A 6,661-nucleotide genomic window follows, 5' to 3' on the forward strand; every position below is an offset into this window, starting at 1 on the left:
ACATTTTACTAGTTATCTTTCTATTTCTACAATACCGATCTTAAACAGTATTTGCCTTATGGGACTGAGTTAGCTCACATAGCATAATGTTCTCCAGTCACTCCCATGTTAGGTAGTGATTTTCAAAACCCTTGTTCCTGTGTGCTGCATAGTATTGCATAATGTGAATTCACCATAGTTTTTTAATTCATTTGTTTGTGGTTGGACATTTGGGCTGTTTCCATGTTCTTGTGATGGTGAATAATGCTGCTGTGAAAATTGGTGTACAAATTTCCTTTTGTGCCTCAGTTCTCTTTTTCTCAGGGTGTATTCCAAGCAGGGGATTTGCTGTGTCATATGGAATTTCTATATTCAGTTTTATGAGGAAACATCAACCTGTCTTCCAGAGTGGTTGTACCATTTGACAATCCCACCAAGAGTGTATGAATTCCCACCTCTTCACATCCTCTCCAACATTTATTACTTGCTGCCCTATTAAACTTTACCACTTCTACTGGGGTGAGATGGTATCTCATTGTGATTTTGATTTGCATCTCTCTTATTGCCAGTGATTTTGAGCATTTTTTCGTGTGTCTGTTGGACACCCATGTCTTTTGCCCATTCTGTGGTTGTGTTATCAGTCTTTTTCTTGGGGAGGCTCTGTAGGATTCTGTAAACTTTTTATATGAGACTTTTGTCTGAAATGGTATTACCAAGTGTTTTATCACAGTTTTGTGATTTACTCTGAGTCTATATTCTCCTCCTCTTCCTCCTCCTTCTCTTCTTCTTCACCATTGAGTTGGAACTGACACATAGCTGACCCTCCAGCGGATTTTCAGAGGCAGTTAATCAAATGGGAGGAGAATGCCCATTCTCCTGTGAAGCAGCTAGTGGATTTGAATCATGTTCCTTCATGATTGCTATGCAGTTTCTTACCACTAGGCCACCAGAGTGGTTTTATATTTTGTTGTTTGGTTGGGTTTTTCTTAAAGAAATGTCTAAGTGTATGAGAAACTGGTGAAATCTGAGGACACCCTGTACATAGTCATACCAATGCTTTGAAAAGATTGGGAGCTTTAAAAAGATATCAGTGCTTGTGTTTTAAACCAGAATGCCTGATTCAGAATCTCAAGGATGAGATACAGGCAAATGTATTTAAAAAACAAAACAAAACAAAATAAAACAAAAAAACACAAACCTCCTCTTTGAAAATACTGAGCAGGCAGAATTGAGAGCCACTGGACCAGGGTCAGTAAGATAAAGCATTGATATTAAGGTGGCCTTTGGATTTAGCCCTTCTGCCTTCCTCTCTTGGTACCCTTCCAAGCTGCCACCTGAACATTTCCTACTCCCCCTAGCCATCTATCAAACCAAGAGAGGAACAACGCTGTAGACAGCTAGAAAGAGAGAGGGATTGCTGACTGGGCCCAAACAGTAAGTGGTGTCTCGTTGGGGACATTCCATAGACCTAGCAAGAACAGGTTTGTGTTACAGTTTACTGGGGGTGGGGGGGTGCAATCTGAGGGACTCTTTAAATTGCTAGGTCAACAATTGCACAGATCATCTAGAAGTAATAGGATTAGCAGGATGAGGATTTCTCTTCAGCCATATATCCACTCAGCATGGTGGGGCTTCCCACCTGGAATGTGCTGAAGAATCCATAACACACCGGGGTTCAGGATGCAGTGTCCTGAAGGACTTGTCCGTTCTGTGTGCAGCTCACATCAATCCACTCACTGATTAGCTAGGTAGTCACAAAGGCATCTGGCCATAGAGTCCACACCTCCATTAGACCCATTCTGAAATGACTTTGAGCCAATGTTCTAGCTCCTGGCCTCCGCATTCCCCCAGAATGTGGCCAGATTACATTTTGGACTCCCTTGTTGCACTGACTTTAAAATCTATTATATCTTTTGACACATCACCTTCAAAAGAATAAAATCTAATTTCTCCCTATCAAATATGGGTCAAATACAGTGACTTGCTAATGACAAATGGAATGTAGCAAACGTGATAATATGTTACTTCCAAGATCAAGTTACTAAAATGATATCTCTGCCTGGTTATCGCCCTCTCAGATTGCTCGTTCTAGGGGAAGCCAAGTACCATGTTATAAGGAAAACCACACGGACCTTTGGGGAGGAACCAACTTAATAGCACCATTGTCCATCTTTTGAATGATCTGCCTTTTCCTTTCTTTCTTTTTTTTTAAAATTATGTTTCATTCATGTTCATTGCTTTCCCCCCACCAGCTCCTTCTACCCCACAAATTCTGCCAACCCATGATTTCTCCCCTCCCCGCCCTCAGCTCCTCTGTTCCCCTTCCTTCCCTCTTTGGATTACCATACACTTCTTACTGTTTATCCTTTTGTTTTTTACAATAATGGTCTTACATAGTACTTGTTCTTAGGCACCTGATTTCATTTACTGTCATAATGCTCTCTAGCCTCTCCAATGTTTTATGGTATTTTTCAGAATCGTTGCTTCTGAGTGCTACGCAGTATTCATCATGTGACTGTACCACAGTTTCTCAATCTAGTCATTTGTTGGTGAAAATTCGGTTTTTTTCCATGAAAAGCAGTTTGACATATCCTCAAAAGGCTGGACATTGAGATTTCATATGACACAGCTATGCCCCTGCTGGGAATGTATCCTAAGGAAAACAGAACAGAGATACAACCAGAGATGTGTTCACCGATGTTCACTGCAACATTGGTTACAGTAGGAAGAACATGGAAACAACCTGACTGACCCGCCTTGTGAATGGTTCTTTGATCCCAAGTTAAAGCTTGTGACTGCACCCCTAACTGACATCTGTCAATAACCTCATGAGAGACACTGAGTCAGAAGAGAACTAACCAATCTGGTACCTCTTAAATTCCTAACTCACATAAATAGCCAGATGCAAATGAATGAATATTGTAATTTTAAGCCACTAATGTTGGGGTGTCTCCTTATACTCTAGATAACATGACTTTTGCATGGTCTCCAGGCCATAAAAAAGAGGTCTCCAGAAAAAGGAGGGCAAAATTTCTATAAGTCTAGAGGCTTCACAGGAAAAACTGTTTCTATTTATCCCCATTAAAGGCTCCCAACACATATCACCCCTTTTCACGCCTTCTCTAACATGGTCTTGACGTTGGCACATGGGTGTTCCCAGGGTGTTATACCTCTACAATCCTTACAGCCATGTGTGGGGCCTTGTTTTCAGCATTTCCTCTGGCTGGGTAATGAGAGACTCCTTAAATATTTCCACTGAGGTCTGGCTTTCACAATGTACCTTGAGTTGTAAGGTCTTTTCTCAAGACAAGTGAGCCTCCCCTATTGTTGGTGGTCTCTAGCTCTGAGGACAGGCTCACAAATGGGAAAACCTACAATATTGAAATATTATAGGCAGGACTCAGCAGAGCCTTCCATGCATTTAGCTGAGTTGGATCCTGATGTCATAGTGGTTAAAGCACTCAGGTGCTAATGGAAAGACCAACAGTTCAAAACCACCAGTGACTCTGTGGGAAACTTGTGGCTGTCAGCTTCGATAAGAATCCACAGCCTTAGGAACCTACAGGATGGGGCTCCTCTGTCTTATAGAGTCACTGAGTAGGACTTTGATTTGATGACAATGGATTCAACTTAAAGTTGTTGTGGATTGACTTGTCTCCCCCAAAATGATACATTGAGGTCCCAACCCTTGTACCTGAAAATATCAGCTAGTTTGTCGTTAGAGCTTCCATTTTATTTTCTGTTAAAGCAAACGAGGGAATATTGACATAGGATGGGTCTTCAGCCTAATCTCTTTGGAATCATGCTTAATAAAAGGATGGAACAGCCTTGGAAACAGAGTCACACATCAATTGTGTGACACCATGAAACAGTGGAAGCAGAGCCTTCTACAAGCAGCAAAGTATCACTAAAGGATAGTCAGAAGCCACCTGAAACTAGAAGAATGGGTTACAAGAGTATCTTTCTCAAAGCCCTCAGAACGGAGTATGACCAATATGCTGATTTAAAATTCTAGTCTCCAGAGGAACTAGAAAACTATGAGAAAATGAGCTGCTTTGCTTTGAAACCACCCATTTTATGGAATTTTTTTACAGCAATCCCAGGAAAATGAGACAGGGTGTATGTCCCCTATCTCTGGGGCCACTTAGCAAGCCAACACAAGAGAGTCCGTAAGATAGAGGATATGAGCCAAAGATTGCTCATGGCCAGGTCATTGAGTGCACAGCTACAAAGAAGTAAGGGCCAAGACAAGTAAACCATGATAGAAAAGCAGTCCTGGAAGTGCAAGGCCATGTCTGTCTCAGGCCAAGGAGGACTACAAAAGTGGTCTGGAGCAATTAGATACTTCCTGTGCAAAGGAGAATGCCAGAGAATAGCCAGAGGATGGAGGAAAATGTGTCAAAAAGGCATCAGTCATCTTCTTGCACTACCATGAGCTGGTTGTGGCTAGAAGAAGATGGTTAAGCTGATAAGTTAGCTTTTATGAACAAGCTCTCAACATAATCACATCAGTGGACTTGGAGAGGTCTCATTAGAAAAGAAAACCAGCTTCCATAGAACAAAAGCCAGTAACTGTCCCCACACAACATTAAAAGGACTACATATTTCAGATAATTCATCAAAACACCAATTGGTTCTGAGGCAGGAAAGAATAAACAAAAATAATAGTCAAACTCTCCTGGCAAGATACCAGATAGTCAGCCATTATATCAAAGGAGAGAATGTTTTGCTTTTCAGTCAGCTCTTTTGATGTTGGCTTGCCTGCTCCAAATTGGCAAGAATTAACTCAGGGATGTATCTCGGCTAAAGGAGCAACTTCAGAAAAAACTGATCTCTGCTAGAAACAAATCACCTGGTCAGCATTTACCGTGAATGCGGCATCAAACTGATCTCAAGACCAAGGCTAGAAAGCCTGGGTGATCTTCATGCAATGACTTTGTCTTTGACCCTGAAGCTACAGCAATACAAAGTCAAGGTTCTGGAACACAGAGCTCCAAGGAGAGATGGCCAACCCTTGGCTCAGACCCACTGCAGTACTGCAGAACTGCTTATATAATTTGCAAACTGAAAATGGCCTTTTGCTTAAAAAATGATTAAGAATTTCAAGACAGCAACAACAGAGCATTCAACCAATCAAGAACGTGTATGAAGACACAGATGGGACATCATACTGTCCCCTGTGTGCTGGATAGTAAGGTAGAATGGGGAAAAAACAATACTGAATTGGAATCAGTAGCTCTGGGGTTGGGTCCTAATCCTACCACTTGCTCATTATGTGACTATGTGTAAGTTATTTCATTTCTCTGGGCCAATTTTCATCATCTTACAAAGAATAAAGATTTAAGAAAATTTTAAGATTTTTAAGACTTTTTGGAAGACAAATCTTTAATCAATCAAAATTTCTATAAATATGTATACATTTTTCCCTTGGAAAGGTTTATTTTTAACCAACATTTATTGCTTATTATGGTGTTTCTATGTGCTGTCCAGTCGGCTATGACTCATAGTGACCTTATTCACAATAGATCTGAATCCTATTCTAACCTGGACCAATCTCACAGTCTCTGACACATGTACCCTCATTACCTCTGTTACTGTGCCAATCCACCTAATCCAGGGTCTTCCTCTCCCGCACTGATCCTCCACCCTTCCAAGTATGATATCCTTCACCAAGGACTGGTCCCTCCTGGCAACATGCCCAAACTGTGTGAGATATAGCCTCAAACTCCTTGTCTCCAAGGAACAGCCAGCAGTCCGTTGAATGCTCAGTGCTCTTCTCCAGAACCACAACTCAAAGGTATTAATTCTTCTTCTGTCCTCTTTGGTCACTGTCCAGCTCTCTGATGCATAACAGTTAATTGAAAAGACAATGGCCTAGATCAGGAGCACCTTGGTCTCTAGAGTGACAATGTTGCTTTTTAGCACTTAGATGTCCTTGACAGCAGATTTTTCTAATGTAATTAGTCTTTTGATTTCCTGAGTGCTGATGCCAAGAGTGTTGATTGTGGAACCAAGCAAGCTGAAATTGTTAACAATCTCAGTCTCTTCTCAATGCTGTCATTTGCCCCAGTAGTAAGAATCTTTGTTTTCTTGATATTGAGCTTCAATCCATATTGCACACTAAAGTCCTTGACCCTCTGCAGCAATACTTTAGGTCCTCCTCAGTTTCAGCAAGCAAGGTGTGTCATCTGCGTAGCACAAATTGTTGATGAGACTTCCTCCAATCCTGATACCACATTCCCTCTCAAAAAGTCCAGCCTCTTGGATGACCTCTTCTGCATAAAAATTGAAAAGGTATGAAGATAGGATATATCCCCCGTGTACACCCCTCCCAGCTTTGAACCATGCAGTATTTCCTTGCTTTGTTCTGATGACTACCTCCTGGTCCAAGTATAGGTTTCTCATGAGCACAATCAGGTGTTCTCAGATTCCCATTCTTCTCAAGGTTAGCCACAATTTGTTGTGATCTACATAATCAAATGCCCTTGCATAGTAGGTAAAACACAGACAGACATTCTTCTACTACTCTCTACTTTCAGCCAAGACCTGTCTGACGTTTGCATTGATATCCCTAGTGCTATGGCCTCTTTTAAACCCAGCTCATGTTTCTGGTAGTATTCTGTCAATGTACTGTTCCAGTCCATTTTTAAAAATTGATAGAAGGATTTTGCTTTCATGTGTT

This window comes from Elephantulus edwardii, unplaced genomic scaffold (assembly GCF_000299155.1).
Source record: "Elephantulus edwardii isolate Elephantulus edwardi_28Jun2011 unplaced genomic scaffold, EleEdw1.0 scaffold00146, whole genome shotgun sequence".
Taxonomy (NCBI): Eukaryota; Metazoa; Chordata; class Mammalia; order Macroscelidea; family Macroscelididae; genus Elephantulus; species Elephantulus edwardii.